Genomic DNA, 22,369 nt, shown 5'->3' on the forward strand with positions numbered 1-22,369 from the left:
ATCTTATATCATACCAATATAATCCCCTCAAAAAGACCTCCACACAATTTCAGGTGATATCTAAATATGGATGGAGTGGCTGTATTCACAAGACCCTACCCCTAGCAGAAGGTCTATAGACAATGAATGATTGATAATTAAAAGAAAGTCTTTTTTACAAGAGTGAGCCCCATAATAGGACACCCTATCCAAGTGGCTAACCCTCAACCCATATTCAAAAGGCAACACTAAATGTACTTAACAGGATATGTAATTATTAGTTATGCATATAGTTACATATAAATGTAATAATGATAATTAAAGAACAAGAAGCCATTAATTTGAGAAGGAGTTGGAAGATCATGGGAAGACCTGGAGGCAGCAGAGTAGTGTGAGGAGAAAACAATATAATCACAGTACTCATGGGTCTCAAAAAATGTAAAGCAGGGCAATAAGAAAAGTTAGCTAAAAAGTCCCCAGAGTCATTAGTGAGCTGCTCAGGGATATCATAAACAGCTTTATATCATTAAAGTTTTCTATTTAGATTAAATGAATAAATTACTTAAAAATGCATACAGAAAAATTCTTCCAAGGGAGAAAAATAATCTACAACTTTAAGATGCACTTCAGAGCTTCAGTTTATAGCTTAAACCCTTCTCACAAAAATTTGCAGTGTAAGTCCAGGTGTGATAAACGGGACAAGTTTTTAATTCTTCTGTTTGGGAGGCGGGACAGTTCAATCTTTTATAGTCTGAAAAGTCTGTGTGGATGTCCACGGTCTGTGGGACCAAAAGCCATGCTGAAGTCCATAGTCTGGGCAGGTCACCTGAAACCATGTTGATGGCTCTTGGCCCTACTGCTGCTGGGGTCCATATTGGTGTGAATAGCCCGCACTGTCACCTGAGAACATGGTAATGTCCACAATCCAGATTGCCACTGATGATCTTGTCTGGCTTTGTGGGTCTACTGAAACTAGGGTCTGTTAGTCTGTGATGTTACGGAAATGATGTGGAAGAAGTCCGTGAACCATGCTCCTGCTGATTGTAAGGAGCAAGGAAGCCACTCATGCTGTAATATTGTTGATTGCACACACAGAGAAGAGAGGGGTATATGGAACGCTTTTGTGACACCCCTAGCCCTGCCTCACCTCTCATCCCCACAAAAAGTAGCAACTTAAACAGAAATCCATTGAAGAGAACTCTTTTACTCCCCATATTTTATTTATTGGTTATTTTATTTATTTATATTTCAAATGTTATCCCCTTTCCCGATTTCCCCTCTGCAAACCCCCTAACGTATCCCCATCTTCCTGTTTCTATGGGGGTGTTCCTCCACCCACCCACTCCCACCTTACCGCCCAGGCATTCTCCTACACTGGGGCATCGAGCCTTCGCAGCACCAAAGGCCTCCCCTCTGATTGATGCCAGATAAGGCCATCCTCTGGTACAAATGGGACTGAAGCATTGGGTCCCTCCATGTGTACTCTTTGCTCTGGTGGCGTCTGGTTGGTTGATACTGTTGTTCTTTCTATGGGGTTGCAAACCCCTTCAGCTCCATCAGTCCTTTCCCTAACTCCTCCACTGGGTCTCATGCTCAGTCCAATGGTTGGCTACGTACATCTGCATCTGTATTTGTCAGGTTCTGGCAGACCCTCTCAGAAGACAGCTATATCAGGCTTCTGTCAGCAAGCACTTCTGGCATCAAATAATAGTGTCTAGGTTTGCTGTCTGTATATGGGATGGATCCACAGGTGTGGCAGTCTCTAGATGGCCTTTCCTTCAGTCTGCTCCACGCTTTGCCCCAGTATTTCTCTTAGACAGAAACGATTCTGGGTTAAAAATTTGGAGATGAGGGGGTGGCCCCATCTTTCAACCTGGGGCCTTGCCTAACCTCTGGATATGGTCTCTACAGGTTCTCCCTTCCCTCTGTTGGGGATTTCAGCTAATGTCATCTGCACTGGGTCCCAGATGATTTCCTGACTTTCTAGTGGCTATTCCCAGTTTCACATGTCCCATTGCTACACACCTCTGTTCAATTTTCTGACACTCTGTCTATCATCCCTATTTTCTCCCATACATGATTCTGCCCCCCTTTTCCTCTCCTCTCTTACTCCCAAGTCTCTTCCACACTCTACCTCCTGTGAGTATTTTGTCTCCCTTTCTAAAAAGTACTGAAGCATCTACACTTTGATCTTTCATCTTCTTGAGCTTCATATAGTGTATGAGTTGTATCGTGGGTATTCTGAGCGTTTTGCCTAATATTCATGTATCTGTGAGTACATATCATGTGTGTTCTTTTGTGACTCGGTTACCTCACTCAGGATGATATTTTCTAGTTCCATCCATTTGCTTGCAAATTTTATAAAGTCATTGTTTTTAATAGCTGAGTAGAACTCTATTGTGTAAATGTACATTAGGTCTCCAAAATTGATGGCTTCTGGTGAGGGTATTGGAGAGGAATGACTAAGATCTATTTAAGGGCAGGCCACTAACCTGACTGACAGTGTGTATATAGACAACACAAATTTGACTTTTCTATATTAATATTAATATTATTATTGTTGTTGTTGTTATTTGCCTTGAAGGAGAGATAACTAGAATGGGTACAGATATGGAAGGACTTGGAAATAAATGTGATTGGGGTACATGAAGTGAAACCTTAAAGAATAATAAAAATTTTATATTAAAAATAAGAAAATTATTTTAGTGGACAAGAAAGAACTCTCTGAATCAATACATTTACTTTATTATGTAGAACAAAAAATAGAAAAACAATATATATAACAAACATGACCAGAAAGTTTATAAATCCTGTTGTAAAATTCTGTAATTAAATGAAAGGTTGAGCATTAAAAACACAGATGCCAATAGTATAAAATATGTTACAATTATACCTATTTTTGAATGTATATTTATGAATGAGTGAGGCAACAAAATCTGTCCAAATATGTCAAAACAAAGCTAAACTTTATACTGTTGGGAAAACATTTGTAATTCAATATTTTTTCCTTTGCTGCTACATTTGCTTTAAAGAACAAAGTGGTACTTGTTCATAACATTTCTTATAGTATTGATTCTTTTAATTCTTTGAAATAACTTGCTTCTCAATTTGCATAAATTCTAATTCATCCATATATTCAGTTTTAATTTATTTATTATACTTTCATTTCGTGTCTTACTGTGTGGTGGTGGTGGTGGTGGTAGTGGTGGGTAGTGTGTGTGTGTGTGTGTGTATGTGTGTGTGTGTGTGTGTTCACACTTGTACATGTGCAACCGTGTGTGTGTGGGTATCTTGAGGAAGATTTATTGACTTTTACCATGTGGGATTTAGAAAATGGAATTCAGAAATCAGTGTGAGTCTTGGCAGCAAGAGATGCCTTAGCTCCTTTATCTGTATTTCTATATCCTCTTAATGAAAATACTTTTTCTCACGTAGTATATCCTATTTATGTTCTCTTCTCCCTCTACTCCTCCTAGTTCATCCCCACATCTCCTCCCATGTGAATTCACTTCCTTTTTGTCTCTCTTTAGAAACCAACAGGCTTCATAGGATTAATAATAAATAAAATAAAATAAATCAAATCAAAAATTAACACACTGGAGTTGATGGAGACAGAGACAGAGAGAGAGAGAGAGAGAGAGAGAGAGAGAGAGAGAGAGAGAGAGAGAGAGAGAGAGAGAGAGCAAGAAGGAAAAGAATCAGAGATCCATTCAGGAATCCCATAAAACACTAAACTGAAAGCCATAATATATACGTTATGGATCTGATAGAAACATATGCAGGATGTGAACATACTGCATCACTCTCTGAGTACTTATGAGCTTTGATCATTGTTTTGGATAGTTTTCTGTCAAGTTTACATGAGCTAAAATCTTCGGGGGCGGGGTGGGGTACTTTAACTAAGAAAATGCCTCCAGAACTGGGCCTAGAGCTGGCGATATATCACAGCCCTAGGACACAAAACCGTCCTACAGAGAGCTGGTCTCCCAAGAGCACTCTTCCTCCTAAACCGTCATACCACAGGTAAGACCCTACTTTCTCTCTATGACTGTCCAAAGAGAGACCTGCTGGGAGTGCACAGGGATCAGGAGTTGCAGGGTGGCCTGGGACATGTCCCATCTGGTCTCTATCTGCACCCAAAACTGGGGCTGACCCACAACTCTCAAACCCAAAAGCTGCTGGCCAAGAACTAGTCTTCTAGGATCACTACCACTGCTCCAAAAACCACAGGCTCACAGACCCAAAGGAGGGACAAATTTCAGTCAGAGACAGCAAGACCAATTCACATCTGAGATAACCAGATGTTGAAAGGTAAACACCAGAACCTAAGCAACAGAAACCAAGACAACTTGGAATCATCTCAACATAGTTCTATCACCACAGCAAATACTGATATCTCAATACACTGGAAAAGCAAGTTTTTGAATTTAAAATCATATAGCATAAGGATGATAAAGGACTTTACAAAGGACATAAATAACTCCCTTAAAGAAATATGGGAGAATACAGATAAACAAGGAGAAACCCTTAAAGAGGAAACATAAAAATCCCTTAAAGAATTACAGGAAAACACAAACAAACATGTGAAGGAATTGAATAAAACCATCCAGGATCTAAAATTGGAAATAGAAAAAAATAAAGAAATCACAAAGGGAGACAAGTCTGGATATAGAAAACCTAGGAAAGAGATCAGGAGTCATAGACACAAGCATCACCAATAGAATAAGAATCTAGGGGCAGAAGATACCATAGAAAACATTGACACAATACTCAAAGAAAATGCAAAAAGCAAAAAGCTCCTACCCCAAACATCCAGGAAATCAAAGACACAATGAGAAGACCAAACCTAAGAATAATATGTATGGAAGAGAGTGAAGATTTCCAACTTTACAGGCTAGTAAATATCTTCAACAAAATTATAGAAGAAAAAAATCCCTAACCTAAAGAATGGGATTCCCATGAACATACAAGAAGCCTACAGAACTCCAAACAGATTGGATCAGAAGAGAAATTCCTCACCTCACACAGTAGTCAAAAGACCAAATACATAAAACAAAGAAAGACTATTAAAAGCAATAATGGATAAAGGTCAAGAAACATATAAAGACAGACCTATAAGAATTATACCGGACTTCTCAACAGACTATGAAAAGACTATGAAAGCTAGAAAATCATGGACAAATGTCATATAGACCCTAAGAGAAAATAAATGCCAGCCTAGGCTACTATATCCACCAAACTTCCCAATTACTACAGATGAAGAAAACAAGATATTCTATGACAAAACTAAATTCACACAACACCTTTCCACAAAAACAGCCCTACAAAAATAATAGATGAAAAACTCCAACACAAGGAGGGAAACTACACCCTAAAAAAATCAAAAGGTAATCTTCTTGCAACAAACCCAAAAGAAGATAGCCACACAAACATAATTCCAAATCTAACAACAAAAATAACAGGAAATAAACAGTATTTCTTAGTGTCTCTTAACATTAATGGATTCAATTCTCTAATAAAAAGACACAGACTAACAGACTGGCATAAATAGGTTTCAGCATTTTGTTGCACACAGGAAACACACCTCAGGGACAAAGAAAGAAACTACCTAAGAGTAAAAGAGGGAAACCTTTTCCAAGCAAATGGTCCCCCAAAATAAGTTGAAATAACAAATCTATTATCAAATAAAATAGACTTTTAACCAAAATTTATTAAAAAGGGTAAGGAAGGACACTTTATAGACATCAAAGAAAAAATCTGCCAAGATGAACTATCGATTCTGAACATCTATGCTCCAAGTGCAATGACACCCACATTCATAAAAGAAACTTTACTAAAGCTCAAAACATACATTGCACCACACGCAATAATAGTAGGAGACTTCAACACACACAGATAGACCAATGGAACAGAATTGAAGACCCAGAAATGAACCCACACACCTATGGGCACTTGATTTTTGACAAAGGAGCCAAAACCATCAAATGGAAAAAAGATAGCATTTTCAGCAAACGGTGCTGGTTCAACTGGAGATCAACATGTAGAAGAATGCAGATCGATCCATGCTTATCACCCTGTACAAAGCTTAAGTCCAAGTGAATCAAGGACCTCCACATCAAACCAGACACACTCAAACTAATAGAAGAAAAACTAGGGAAGCATCTGGAACACATGGGCACTGGAAAAAATTTCCTGAACAAAACACCAATGGCTTATGCTCTAAGATCAAGAATCGACAAATGGGATCTCATAAAACTGCAAAGCTTCTGTAAGGCAAAGGACACTGTGGTTAAGACAAAACGGCAACCAACAGATTGGGAAAAGATCTTTACCAATCCTACAACAGATAGAGGGCTTATATCCAAAATATACAAAGAACTCAAGAAGTTAGACTGCAGGGAGACAAATAACCCTATTAAAAATGGGGTTCAGAGTTAAACAAAGAATTCACAGCTGAGGAATGCCGAATGGCTGAGAAACACCCAAAGAAATGTTCAACATCTTGAGTCATAAGGGAAATGCAAATCAAAACAACCCTGAGATACTACTTCACACCAGTCAGAATGACTAAGTTCAAAAACTCAAGTGACAGCAGATGCTGGCAAGAATGTGGAGAAAGAGGAACACTCCACCATTGTTGGTGGGATTGCAAACTGGTATAACCACTCTGGAAATAAGTCTTGAGGGTCCTCAGAAAATTGGACATTACACTACCTGAGGACACTGCTATACTACCTGTGAGCATATACCCAAAAGATGCTCCAACATACAACAAAGATACATGCTCCACTCTATTCATAGCACCCTTATTTATAATAGCCAGAAGCTGGAAAGAACCCAGATGCCCTTCAACAGAGGAATTGATACAGAAAATGTGGAGTACTACTCAGCTATCAAAACCAATGACTTCATGAAATTCATAGGCAAATGGAAGAAATAGAAAATATCACCCAAATGAGATAACCCAATGACAGCTATACATATGTGGTATGTACTCACTGATAAGTGAATATTAGCCCAAAAGCTCGAATTACCCAAGATACAATCCACATGAAGCTCAAGAAGAAGGATGTCCAAAGTATGGATGCTTCACTCCTTCTTCAAAGGGGGATCAAAAAATATTCATAGGAGGGGATAGGGAGGCAAAGTTTAGAGCAGAGACTGAACGAACGGCCATTCAGAGCCTGCCACACATATATATTCAGCCACACAAACTAGTTAAGATTGATGAAGATAAGAAGTGCATGCTGACAGAAACTGGATAAAGATGTCTCCTGAGAGACACAGTCAGAGCATGTCAAATACAGAGGCGAATGCTAGCAGCAAACCATTGAACTGAAATTGGACCCCTGTTAGAGGAATTAGAGAAAGGATTGAAAGAGCTTAAGGGGCTTGCAAACCCATAAGAATAACAATGCCAACCATCCAGTGCCCCCTGGGACTAAACCACTACCCAAAGACTATACATGGACTGACCTATGGCTCCAGCTGCATATGTAGCAGAGGATGGCCTTGTTGGGAACCAATGGAAGGAGAAGCCCTTGGTCCTTCCAAGGTTGGACCCCCAGTGTAGGGGAATGTTGAGGGGAAGGGAAGAAGGGTAGATGGGGAGGGGAACACCCTTAGAGAAGGGAATGGGTTAGGGGGCTTATGGACAGGAAACCAGGAAAGGGAATTACATTTGAAATGTAAATAAAAAAATCCAATTTTAAAAAAAATCTCTGAAGAAAGAAATCAAAGAAGATTTCAAAAGATGGAAAGATCTACAATGCTCATTGATTGGCAGGATTAATATAGTAAAAATGGTCATCTCTCCAAAAACAATCTATAGATTCAATGCAATGCCCATAAAAATTCCAACTAAATTCTTCATAGAGTTAGAAAGAGGAATTTGTAAATTCATTTGGAAAAGGAAAAAAACCCAGGATAGCGAAAACTATTCTCAACAATAAAATAATTTCTGGAGGAATCACCATCCCTGACCTCAAGCAGTATTACAGAGCAATAGTGATAAAAACTGTATGGAATTGGTACAAAGACAGGCCGGTAGATCAATGCAGTAGAATTGAAGACACAGAAATGAACCCATATACCTATGGTTACTTAATCATTGACAAAGGAGCTAAAACTATCCAATGGAAAAAGACAGCACATTCAACAAATGGTGCTGGTTCAACTGGAGGTCAGCATATGGAAGAATACAAATTGACCCATTCCTTTCTTCTTTTTTTTTTTCCATCTTTACTAAATTGAGTATTTCTTATTTACATTTCATCTGTTATTCCCTTTCCTGGTTTCCAGGCCAACATCCCCCTAACTCCTCCCCCTCCCTTTCTATACAGGTGTTCCCCTCCCCGTCCTCCACCCATTGCTGCCCTCCCCACAACAATCACGTTCACTGGGGGTCCAGCCTTGGCAGGACCAAGGGTTTCCCCTTCCACTGGTGCCCTTACTAGGCTATTCATTGCTACCTATGTGATTGGAGCCCAGGATCAGTCCATGTATAGTCTTTGGGTAGTGGCTTAGTTCCTGGAAGCTCTGGTTGGTTGGCGTTGTTGTTCATATGGAGTCTCAAGTCCCTTTAGCTCTTTCAGTCCTTTCTCTGATTCCTCCAACTGGGGTCCCACTCTCAGTTCAGTGGTTTGCTGCTGGCATTCACCTATGTATTTGCCATATTCTGGCTGTGTCTCTCAAGAGAGATCTACATACGAGTCCAAGTGGATCAAAGACCTCTACATAAAACCAAATACACTGAAACTAATAGAAGGGAAAAATGGGGATGGGTCTCAAACACATGGGCACAGGGGAAATTTTCCTGAACAGAACACCAATGGCTTATACTCTAAGTCAAGAATCAAAAATGGCACCTCCTAAAATTGCAAAACTTCTGTAAGGCACTGTCATTAGGACAAAACTGCAACAAACAGATTGGGAAAATATCTTCACTAATACTACATCCTATAGAAAGCTAATATCCAATATGTACAAAGAAATCAACAGTTAGACTCCAGAAAATCAAATAATCCTATTAAAACATGGGGTGTAGAGCTAAACAAACAATTTTCAACTGAGGAATACCAAGTCGCTGAGAAGCAACTTAGATATCAGGGAAATGCAAATCAAAGAACTCTGAGATACCACCTCACATCAGTCAGAATGGCTAAGATAAAAAACTTAGAAGACAGTAGTTGCTGGGAAGGAAGAAATAGGGATTGCATACTGGTACAACCATTCTGGAAATCAGTCTGGTTCCTCAGAAAATTGGACATAGTACTACCAATGGACCCAGCTATTCCACTCTGAGACTATTTATATATATATAAAAGATGTACCAACATAGAACAAGGACATATGCTCCACTATGATCATAGCAGCCTTATTTATAATAGCCAGAAGTTAGAAAGAAGCCAGATGTCCTTCAACAGAGGAATGGATTCAGAAAATGTGGTACATCTACACAATGGAATACTACTCAGCTATCAAAAACAATGATTTCATGAAATTCATAGACAAATGGATGGAACTAGAAAAAGTCATTCTGAGCGAGGTGATGCAATCACACACACACACACACAAACCACACACACACACACACACACACACACACACACACACACGATATGTGCACTCCCTGATAAGTGGATATAGCCCAAAACTTTAATTAGCCAAGACACAATTCAGAGACCACATGAAGATCTCTTCTCCCTACCATGCTCATTACTAATCAAGCTCCATGCAGAACAGAATCTTCAAACATCTTTGGGAAAAACTTGGTCTGTAATGCCCAAATCATATATGTCCCTTTCATGTTGTTAAAATATTGTGTTTAACTCTGTTAAAATATGTTTCTGTGAGCTTCCCAACCTGTTTACATGCTAAGAAAGATTCTGCACTTCTGGATCATCTCAACACTTTGAATCAAATTGTTGCAGATCACATACAATGTTTTATATCTTCTCAGTTTTAAATCTAGAAAATATATACAAAATTTCCACTACAACTTCTAAGAGAACATTTCTACTGTAGCATTTATTTTAATAAAATATATACCATCTCATGAGCTATGCAGAGGAAAGGTGTATATTTAGACAAAAACACACCTTAATCAGGCATGTTTTTAGTTTATTCTTATATAGAAATATGACAAATAACCATGTATTTGAAAATTTAAGTTTGAGTCATTGTCTTAGTTAGGGTCTTATTGCTATGAACAGACACCATGACCAATGTAAGTTTTATTTATAAAGGACAACATTTAATTGGGGCTGGCTTACAGGTTCAGAGGTTCAGTCCATTATCATCAAGGTGGGAGCATGGCCGCATCACAGCATCCAGGCAGGCGTGGTACAGGAGGGAGTTCTACATCTTCACCCGAATGAATGAAGCCAGGAACAGACTGAGCATCCTCAGGCAGCTAGGAGAAAGGTCTCTAAGCCCACCCCCACAGTGACACACTTCCTCCAACAAGGCCATACCTTCTAATGGTGCCACTCCCTGGGCCAAGCACATGTGAACCATCACAGTCATCAACATTATTAAATTTTCTTTTTGAAGAAATACTGTGTCAACCCTAAACTGCCATTTTTCTCAGTATTTGGAAAAGATAACTTTGGTTATTCATGCATTAAGCTTAAGTATAAACTCTGAATAATTTTATTAATTCACAACTGGAGACAATTTAGTCAACGTTAGAAAGAGTGGTAAATAAAGCAGTGTCTTTGACTTGTAGTGAGGCTTATCTCAGTTTTTCACCTTAAGCTGCATTTACTGAGCTTGCTAATATGTATCACAAGACAGCTGCCATCCAGGCAAACAGAATTAACTTGACAAAAGAAAGCAGATAGCATATATAAAAGTGGAAAGATAGAAGTGAATATTTCAGAAGTAATGTGATATTTTAAAAAATAGAAATACCATTTCTGAGAATGAACAAATATATCATGTAGATATGTGACTATAGGAGATTACAGACACATTTAGGGAGTAGGGCTTACTGGATCAAAGCCATGAACTGGATGTAAACACAGAAGTAGCCTAAAGTGATGCCATTTAAAAGATTGACCTCTAGATTCTTACAGGAAAAAAATTGGCCTTTAAAGGATATGTTTTAACAAATCTTAGGATAGTTCCATTTTACTCAGATCCCAGAGGGCAAAAGACAGCAAATATGAAACTTTCAGTATACTGGGATTCGCAGCACCAGGCAGAAGAAAAAGAGACTAGTAATCATATGACTTGGGCTAAACATACATGCACACAACTACTACCACCACACACACACACACACACACACACACACACACACAGAGTACACCACACACACAGTCCACCACACATACACACACACACAGTACACCACACACACAGCCCACCACACACACACACACACATACAGTCCCCACACACACACACACACACACACACACACACACACACACACACACACTCATTATACCACACCACATACACTATACCACACCATGCCACTCCAAATACAAATCCACCACAGACACATATACACCTCCATACCCCCTACATAAAACACAGATATCACACATACACATAAAACACACTGCACACACAGAGAGATAAACACACTAAAAACATACATACTACATAACACACCTCCCATACCTCCTGATACCAACACAGACACCATACACACACATACACACATACAGACACACACACATATACACACACACAATAAATACATATATTCAGACAGAGAGAGAGACAGACAGAGACATAGAGACACAGAAACAAAGACAAAAAGCAATAGAGGTCATGCCCAAAAGATTCCTGGACACATTCACTTTTCTGACAGTGAGGCAGATTTGTAGAACGGCCAGTTACTAGAGCATGCAGCAATCACTAAGAGTCTTCTCATCCAGTCTTCTTCCTCATTCCATCTCAGCGATGCCTCATGAATTAGTAGTTCAGAATTCTAAAAGTTTGCCAATATTCCAATAGACTACTTCAAAAATCTTGCTGCCAAGCCATTAAAAAGCAATGAACTTCACTAATGAGCCACAGTAAAATAACTATATCAAACCCAGAATAATAGTCTTCTGTTCATGTCTTATTTCTTAATACAAAGAATATTTCACTTCATAATACAAATACTATTGCATCCAAAACAACTAGAAATATTTGTTTCATAAGAATGCATTATTTACTTATTGACATATTGTTATTAAACTTACTCCAAGTTTAACCATTTCTTTAGAATTAATGAATGGGTATTTTGATAAGAAATATTTTCACATGCAAGCGGCATAATTAAACAAACTCAGCATACTCACATTTTCGGGTCATCAATTATTCTAAAAGAAACAGAGGGTTAAACACCTTCTTTGGCTATAGACAGCTATGTACATATTATTGGCCCATTGGTACTCTGTGAGGTACCTACTAATAAGTAGTCAGTTTTCACATCTTTCTAGACTTCTTTTAAAATAAGGTTAGATACTATATGAAAATAAATTCATCCATAGTGGAGGAAGTTGGGTTCTTTGATATGAGAATATACGTGAACCTCGCAAAACAAAGAAAAGAGGTAAGTGTCCCAATTCTTATGCTGTGCTTGTGCACAATGGTACCTCGAGGAGTTCTCGGCATTTAATGATGGGGTGAAGTTTCTCCACTCATTTTCAATCTAGCAACCTAGAGATTTTATACCACTTAAGTTTTATTACTTGGAAATTACATCTAATTTATCTACACAAATACATTGACATCAAATAAATGCAATGTAAATCAGTAATCAGCTGGCTTTAAGACCGCTCTTTAATTAGACCTGTGGTAATCTGTCTAGTGAATATATCACTATGCAATCAAATTAATGCATATAATAAATTCCAAAGTGGCTCCTTTGCCATTGGAGGATGGCAGAGTGTGGCTGCATATCAAGTAGTATGCTCTATGGTCTGATACTTTCTTACAATGAATGGTTTTCCTTTAGTAAGGAGAGAGCAACTTTACTTGGGTTTCATTCTTGTCCCTACCCTTGGACAAGTCATCTAAAGCCATAAGTTCTCAGATTTATTCCCCAAATTTTCCATATGCCTTTTAAGTTATGCTTCCACTGATAGCATCGTACCCAGCCTACAAACCTCCTGGTATTAAGACTGTCAGGAGCTTATTTATAAGCTCTCAAAGAGCTTCTTTGTCAGCCAGAGCAGTCCACCTGACAGACATGATGATAGTAGTCAGCAGAAAACATTGATCAATAGCCCTTTTGTACAGGAGACTCTGATGCCAAGACAAAAGCATCGAGTAGATTAATCCTTTCTCAACACATAAAGCTTAGAAACCTGAATAAAGCAACCTTGTGTGGAGAAAAGCAGTCTGTCTTCAGCTCTAAAATGTATTTGCAATTTTCCTTTCTATTTTTCTGAGGCATCTGTAGAATATCTGGAGTTAATAGTTGTCTTTCACCATAAATTAATATATTGTTTCTTTTTTCTAAAAAAAAAAACTAAAGATATTCTTTACTCCATAAAATTTAAGACATCATACTCTGCCCATTACTGAAGAGTTTAATGGCTTATTTTACCATCAACTGACACAGTAACACTCTTGATATTTGCTTTTTTAAGTTAATTAGATGAGAGAGAGAGAGAGAGAGAGAGAGAGAGAGAGAGAGAGAGAGAGAGAGAGAGAGAGAGAGAGAGACTGTTTGGCTATAGAAAATTTTAGTTAGAATGCTTTGAAAAACACCCTTAATATTGACAGTCATTGATGTTTACATATGAAATTTCAGTGTATTGTGTGAATGCTGCATGTATATACTATACAATGCATTCCATTTATGCTGCCCTTTTTTAGTGAATATTTATTTATTTACCTTTCAAATGTTATACCGTCTCCTGGTTTCTCCTCCACAAACACCATATCCCATCCCTCCTCCCCCTGCTTCTATGAGGGTGTTTCACCACTCATCTACCCACTCTCAACTTATTGCCCTGGCATTCCCCTACACTGTGGAATCAAGCCTTCAGAGGACCAAAGGCCTCCCCTCACATTGATGCCAGATAAGGCCATTCTCTGCTACATATGCAGCTGGAGCCTTGGGTACCACCATGTGTACTCTTTGGTTGGTGGTTTAGTCCCTGGAAGCTCTAGGGGGTGGGGGTCTGGTTGGTTGACACTGTTCTTCTTTCTATGGGTTGCAAACCCCTTCAGCTCCTTCAGTCCTTTTCTTAACTTCTCCACCGAAGTCCCATGCTCAGTCTAATTGTTGGCTGTGAACATCTGCATCTGTATTTGTCAAGCCATAGCAGAGACACCTATATCAGGCTCCTATCAGCAAGCACTTCTTGGCATCCACAAAATTGTCTGAGTTTGCTGTCTGTATGTGGGATGGATCCCAAGATGTGGCAGTCTCTGGATGGCCTTTTCTTCAGTCTCTGCTCCACACTTTGCCCCAGTATTTCCTTTAGACAAAAACAATTCTGGGTTAAAAATTTGGAGATGAGTGGGTGGACCTGTTCCTTAAACGGAGGCCTTACCTAAACTCTGGACATGGTTTCTATAGATTCTCCCTCCCCTTTGTTGGGTTTTTCAGCTAATGTCATCCCCACTGGGTTCTGGGAACCTCTTGATTTACTGACATCTGGGACATCATGGTGGCTACCTCCATGCCCCCATTGATACACACTTCTGTTCAATTTCCTGACCCTCTGTATATCATCCTCATCTCCTCCCATACCTGATCCTGACCCTCCTTTTTCCCCTCCCCCTCCTCTGTTCCTCATAGTTCTCTCCCATCCTCTACCTTCTCTGAGTATTTTGTCCCCCTTTCTAAGAAGAACTGAAGCTTCCACACTTTAGTCTTCCTTTTTCTTGAGCTTCATAGGGTTTCTGAGTTGTATTGTGGTATTCGGAGCTTTTTGCCTAATATCCACTTCTCAGTGAGTGGTTACTATGTGTGTTCTTTTGGGACTGGGTTACCTCACTCAGGATGATATTTTCTAGTTCCATCCATTTGCCTGCAAATTTCATGAAGTCAATGTTTTAATAGCTGAGTAGTACTCCGTTGTATAAATGTACCACATTTTCTGTATCCACTCCTCTGTTGAGGAAAATCTGGGTTGTTTCCAGCTTCTAGCTATTATAAATAAGGCTGCTATGAACATAATAGAGCATGTTTCCTTGTTATATGTTGGACATCTTTTGGGTATATATGCCTTGGAGTGGTATAGCTAGGTCCTCAGGTAGCACTATGTCCAATTTTCTGAGGAACCACTAGACTAATTTCCAGAATGGTTGTACCAGTTTGCGGTCCAACCAGCAATGGAAGAGTGTTCCTCTTTCTCCACATCTTTTCCAGCATCTGCTGTCACCTGAGTTTTTGATCTTAGCTATTCTGACTGGTGTGAGGTGAAATCTCAGGGTTGTTTTGTTTTACATTTCCTTGATGACGAAAAATGCTGAACATTGCTTTAGGTGCTTCTCAGCCATTCTTAGGCAAATGAATAAAACTAGAAATTATCATACTGAGTGAGATAACCCAGTCACAAAAGAACACACATGGTATGCACTCACTGATAAGTGGATATTAGCTCAAAAGCTCACAATTCCCAAGATACATTTCAGAGACCATATGAAGCTCAAGAAGAAGAAAGACCAAAATGTGAATGCTTTGGTCCTTCTTAGAAGTGGGAACAAAATACTGGAGGAAATTCGGGGACAAAGAGTGGAGCAGAGACTGAAGGAATGGTCATCTAAAGACTGCCCCACCTGGGGATCCACACCATATGTGGTCACTAAACCCAGTCACTATTGTTGATGCCAAGGAATGCTTTCTGGCAGGAGCCTGATATGGATGTCTCCTGAGATCCTCTGCCAGAGTCCTAGTGATACAGATGAGGATGCTTGCAGCTAACAATAAGACTGAGTACAGATACCCCAATGGAGGAGTTAGGGAAAGTACTGAGGGAGCTGAAGGGGTTTGTAACCCCATAGGAAGAACAACAATATCAACCAACCAGACCCCCCCCCAGAGCTCCCAGGGATTAAAGCACCAACCAAAGAGTACACATGGAGGGACCCATGACTCCAGTGGCATAAGTACCAGAAGATGGCATTGCCTGGTATCAATAGTAGGAGAAACCCTTGGTCCTGAGATGGCTTGTTTCCACAGTGTATTGGTAATGCCAGGTTGTTGAAGTGGGAGTGGATGGGTGGGAGTGGGAGCATTCTCATAGAATCAGGGGTAGGGGGTATGGGAGAGGGGGCAACCAAGAAAGGGGATAACATTTGAAATGCAAATACATAAAATATCCATTAAAAAAGAAATATTTCAAAGCTGACAGAGAATTTCTATGTGTCAGAGCTTACATTTGTAACACCATTTGGACAGGTGCCAAAAGATGTTGAGTCTGTTAAAAAGGCAAGTCATTTTTTAATTCAGAAGAAAAATGTTTGGATGTAAATTGAAAAGTAAAAAAGCAAAAAAAAAAAATCAGTCTAGATTTTTTGTCATGATAAGTTCATTTAAGTTAAGGCATATTCCAAGAAAGGATTCATTAGCCCCACTTCAGCACCAAGGAATTCTGCCTAGCTTACCAGGACTCTACAAACTACTGCAGACCTGAAATCTAAGCACAGCACTATAGGTATATCTATAACAGTACATACAGCCCAGGTCTGATACCACTCTGTTGATACTGAAAGAAATTCATTTTACCCTGCAAAATGCACAATACTATTCATGAAAATGCAGGACACTTCCATGAAGATGCTGATACATTATAAACTTAAATTAGAAATATTTCTTCACACACATAGCCTGTGCTGTATAAACTTCACTGTTGGAAGTTCTCTGCATGTTAGAAGCACACTGTAATGTGCTTCACTTATTTAAATCCCAACTAACCAAGGTTCAGACTAGTGATTTTGCAGAAACGACTCTTCTACAGCAATTTATGAAAGCTAGTCCTTAATTCTCAAGGTCCCAGCAAATAACAAGTTTTTAGGAAATTTCTCAGATATTACACTTATAATTATTTTTTACCCTTTATATATTACAATGAGCCACCCAGGCCTTTGCTTTGTTAAATGATTTATCTAATGTGACATATTAAAAACTTTTCCTATCTTCTCCACTTTCTGTGTGGCAAATCTCTGAAAACTATATGTTAATGTATAACTTTCTCTTCATAGAATAGTGTGCTAAGACAGCCTTTGTTTGCATGTAGATTATTTTTGTCTGAAGAATTTAATTTTACCATATCTGTGTAAAGGTATGTAAGAAAAGAGACCTTAATTTTCAGAGGGAGAAAATAAGGAACACTTGAGGAATTGGAGGATGGAACAGGAAGGGGAAAATAATTGAACCGTATTTTAATTTAAAATTTTTATTTGTCAAGTTGCTGCAGCACTGGGCGCATCTTCTTCTGTTGATGCTAGACAAGCTCATCCAGTTAGGGGAAAGGTATCCAAAGGCAAGCATCAGAGTAAGAGACAGACCCTACTCCTGCTGTTAAGGGTTCCACATGAGTACCAAGCTATACATCTGTTACTATGAGTAGGGGGACTATGTCTGTCCCATGCATGCTCTCATGTTGGTGGTTCAGCCTCTGTAAGCCCCATGGGCTCTGGATAGTTGATTCTCTAGGTTTTCTTGTGGTATCCTGATCAGTAAAGTAAACAAATAAATTAATTAATGAAAACATAGAGAAAAATAGAAGATCTTAAATATAACACAAATTTTCATTGTATGTGTAAACTTTGTTATAAAATGATACACGTAGTCATTGCTTGTTAATGTATTTTGTTGGCTAAGGGGCTAATAGCACCCTGACTGATAAGCTGCCTTACAACTAAGTATACTTTATTAGAGTATGCAAACTTATTTATTCAGCAGGGCAATCTCTACATGAGGAAATGATTGAGCAGAAACCTTAACAAGGCATTGAAATGTGTGCAAGTGCGTGAAAGCACACTTGAAAACCAAGTTCAAAGGGACCTAGAATGAGACTTCAACAAGTTTGAGAAACACCAATTACTTTATTAAACCAAGAAGAGAAAAAGGAAGTGGAGAGGAAGTGGAGGGCGGTTGCAGGTACAACTGCAGACAAGTTGTTAGGCAGAACTTTTGTCATTTTTTCAGCCATGGTAAGGACTTTGAAATTGTATTCTCATTAAAGTAGACAAAGATTTTAATGAATTCTTCTGTGCTTTGGTTCAGATGTTAGAAACTTCACGTTAGCCCAGGCGGTAAATTGGAAGTTATAGAAGAAATGGAGAGCTGTTCCTGCAATTCATGGGAGGAATTCAGATGGCTTAGAGAGAGTAAACTAATGAGTAAACATAGTAGGAAGTAGTTGACACTAGCATTACACCAAGCCTATAAGAAAAGTATCAAGCACCGAACTGGAACTGGGCAGCAACAGCAAATGTGATACCAAGTATTATGGGTTCTATCGTAGGACTTTTTAAAATAATTTTTATTTTTCTTGGATATTTTCTGTATTTACATTTCAAATGTTAACCCCTTTCCTGGTTCTGACCTCTCCCATTCCCCTTCTCCCTGCTTCTATGAGGATGCTCCCACTCCCATCCACCCACTCCAACCTCAATACCTTAGCATTATCCGACATTGGAGAAACAAGCCTTCACAGAACCAAGGGCTTTTCCTCCCATTGATGCTAGACCATGCAATCCTCCTCCACATATGTGTCATGGGTCTCTCCATGTGTACTCATTGGTTGGTGGTTTAGTCCCTGGGAGCTCTGATGGGATCTGGTTGGTTGATACTGTTGTTCTTCCTACGGTGTTGTAAACCCCTTTCAACTCCTTCAGTCTCTAATTCTCCATTGGGGTTCCCTTGTTCAGTCCAATGGTTAACTGCAAGCATCCTCATCTGTATCAGTAGGGCTCTGGCAGAGTCTCTTAGAAGACACCCATATCTGGCTCCTGTCAACATGCACAACTTGGCATCAGCAATAGTGACTGCATTTGATGGCTGCATTTGGGATGGATCCCCAGGTGGAGCAGTCTCTGGATGCCCTTTCCTTCGGTTCTTGCTCCACTCTTTGTCCCTGTATTTCCTCCTGTGGTTATTTTGTTCTCCCTTCAAAGAAGGAATGGAACATCCACATTTTGGTCTTCCTTCTTCTTGGGCTTCATATGATCGGTGAATTTTTTCTTAGGTATTCCATACTTTTGGGCTAATATCCACTTATCAGTGAGTGCATACCATTTCTGTTCTTTTGTGGCTGGGCTACCTCATGAAAGATGATATTTTCTAGTTCCATCCGTTTGCCTAAGAATTTCATGTAGTCATTGTTTTTATATAGCTGAGTAGTACTTCATTATGTAAGGTGGGTGAGTTAATAACTGTTATCCATTCTTCTTTTAAGAATGATATGTTTAAGTATTAGATTGATAATGGGTTGTACAATGTTGTGGCAAGGTTTATCCAGTTGGCCCTTCTAATGCAAATAGTCTCAACTTTATTCATTATGATTGTATGGGACTATCTGCCCATGACATATCTTTGCAGTGCATATGCGATTTGTTACTTAGTAAAATTAGACCACAGAAAGTAGCCTGGAGTGAATTTCTACCCCAAAAAAAGAGTGGCATATGTCCCAAATAGCAGTATTCAGTGTCTTATATGAGTCTAACTTGGAAACTTAGATACCAACACATGCTAAATCCTAAACTATCCAAAACAGCATGGTAGATAGATGAAACAGAACATAGAACCCAAAATGTATCTTGTGTTTACATTCATCTGATTGACCACAAAGGAACCAAGAGCATAAATTAAAGAGAGTCCTCTCCTTTGATTAACAAATGCTTGGGAAACTAGATCTCCATATGGAGATTAATGAAGTCAGATTCCTGTCTCACGCTATATTTAAAAAATAACTCAAAGCAGAACAAACACTTAAATGTACATTTTCAAGCAATGAAGTAGTTAAAAAGGAAAAAAATTCAAGGTGTTGATCTAAGTCAAAATTAGGGTCATATGATTCCAAAAACATTGGTAACAAAGCAAAACAAATTTATTATATCAAGTGAAAGTTATGCTTGCATATAAAAGGTAACATAGATAATAAGATTATATGCATATACATATTCAAAAAAAGTAAATGGACCATAAAACATGAGAAAATATTTGCTCTTTGTATATTTGACAAGAAGTTAATAACCAGTCTATATCAGACATTCGAAAGACCCAACAATAAATATTAAAATCAATAATCTGATTAGAAAATAATCAATGATCTGAGTAGACATTTTTCAAAAAAGCCTAATAGACACAGTTATCCAGCTAGTGTCTGAGAGAATGCTGAGTCTCACAGTGAAAGTCACCATAAAGTCCTAGTGAGATGTTAGCATGCTGCAGCTACATACTTATTACCTAAAGAAAAAATAAAAATAAATCAGTGCTGCTAAAGATACAGAGAACCTATCACACAGCATTTAAAGGAATGCAGTCGCATGCACCCTCACACACTACTCGCTGAAATGTAACGACATGTACCCATTAGAGAAAACAGTGTAGATGTTGTCCAAAACCGAGAAATAAGATGCTTGTCATCCAATAATTCTTGTACTTGATACAAAACAAAAAGAAAACAAATCTTTACTGAAATTATCAGTCTCTGTTTATTTCAACATTATTTGAAATGGCCAAAGTATGAAATCTTCCTCATTGTCCATTAATGCAAGAGTGGATAAAAGAAATGTGGTACATTTACACAAGACAAGAAATATTTTAACAGCCCAAGCCTAGGGAAATGGCAACTGTTTGAAGTAATATCAACGCTGATATGATCACTAGACATTATAGGCATTTCCTGAGATGTCTCATTATACTTCATAAATATTCACAATTGAAAAAAGGTATGAGGTGAATGAGGTTAATACACATTTTTATCATAGATATTTGGAATACATAAGACCAAGAGAATGACTCCCAATGTAGCCTTGAAAACATGTTTAGTTTAGAAAAAAATTGTAGTGCCTACCATTACAGTTTTTCAAAGAGTGGTTGGCTAGCATTCATGAGGCTTCATGTTGCCACAAAACTAAAAATGCATATACACTATGTCATATCAATGCAGCAAGATATAGAAGAACTTACTTTCCATCTAACGTTAAAATTTGTAAGTTAATATTGCTAGTATTATCCAGGGTTCTTTATTTCAATAGCATGGGGAATCCTAAGAGTAAAAGACAGAAGAATAAATCAAGAAATGGAGATATTATAAGTCTTGAATACCTTAGTAAAATCTACCATTTCTCAATTGTTTTATTGGTACACATTTCTATGTACCAAATTATCTCTAACTATTGCATATTAAAATATCAAAAGAGAGTGTTATTTCACATTAGCTTTGAGAGTTGGGAATGTAGAAATGGATTGAATGGCAGTCTTTTCTAGGATCTCTCAAAATGAAGAAAAGATGTCACATGGTTTCTACCCAGAAGCCTCAGTGTTTTACTTATGTATATGGAGGGCTTGGGTCTTCAAACACAGACTCTACTGTGTGCTGCTTGGTAGCCTTCGTGGCGCATCAGAAAGATCTTTCCCACTGTTGTGCGATCTGAGAGAGGATATGATAAGCTATGAAGCCCTTTATTATTTCTCCCCAAAAGTCATATATTATCATGTTTAGCATATTTTGTTGGTCACAGAGACCCACCATAGCATAATGTGAAAATATATAAGGTGAAAATATAAAACATTGAATACCAAGAGGTGGATTTCATTGAGACCATCTCTTTGTTGACTACTATAAGTGGATGGATACAAATACATACCTTTTAAATATTTCTTTTAAATCACGTGGATTTTATTTTTTACTACTGGAAGCCAAAATACTGTCTAATCTAATATGTACCAATTAACCCATATATAATTACCAATTAAAAAGTTAGCAATAAGCTAATCATCAACAGCAACAACAGAATAAACTAATTCTGTGATATTTTAAAATAAAGGCTGTAGAGAGGATGCTAAAGGGAAATAAATATGTCATTGTTTGATGCTGGGCAAGTCATAGACTTATCTGAAGTCCATTTCCAACTAAACAAAACAAACAAACAGCAATAAGACCCAACACATGGTCCATGTTTTCTGCTACTGTAGGATCAAATGAGCAACAATGGATACATCTTTTAATCATAAACATAAAAGGTCACAAAGACATATATGTGCTTTTCTAGGCAATGATACTGAGCATTACATAGGTCAGGCATAGTTTCCAGCATTTTTGGATGAAGAAGTGGAAGAGACTTTGTGGAGTAGATAGCCTAGTGGTAGAGTGGCATAGCTACAGAAAAATGTCTTATCCGTTTGTTTTGCCCCATGTTCTCCATCTACACCTTTGTTTGGGCTTGCCTGTGTAACAAAGGCACTGTTACC

Source organism: Rattus rattus, chromosome 1, assembly GCF_011064425.1.
Source record: "Rattus rattus isolate New Zealand chromosome 1, Rrattus_CSIRO_v1, whole genome shotgun sequence".
Classification (NCBI taxonomy): Eukaryota; Metazoa; Chordata; class Mammalia; order Rodentia; family Muridae; genus Rattus; species Rattus rattus.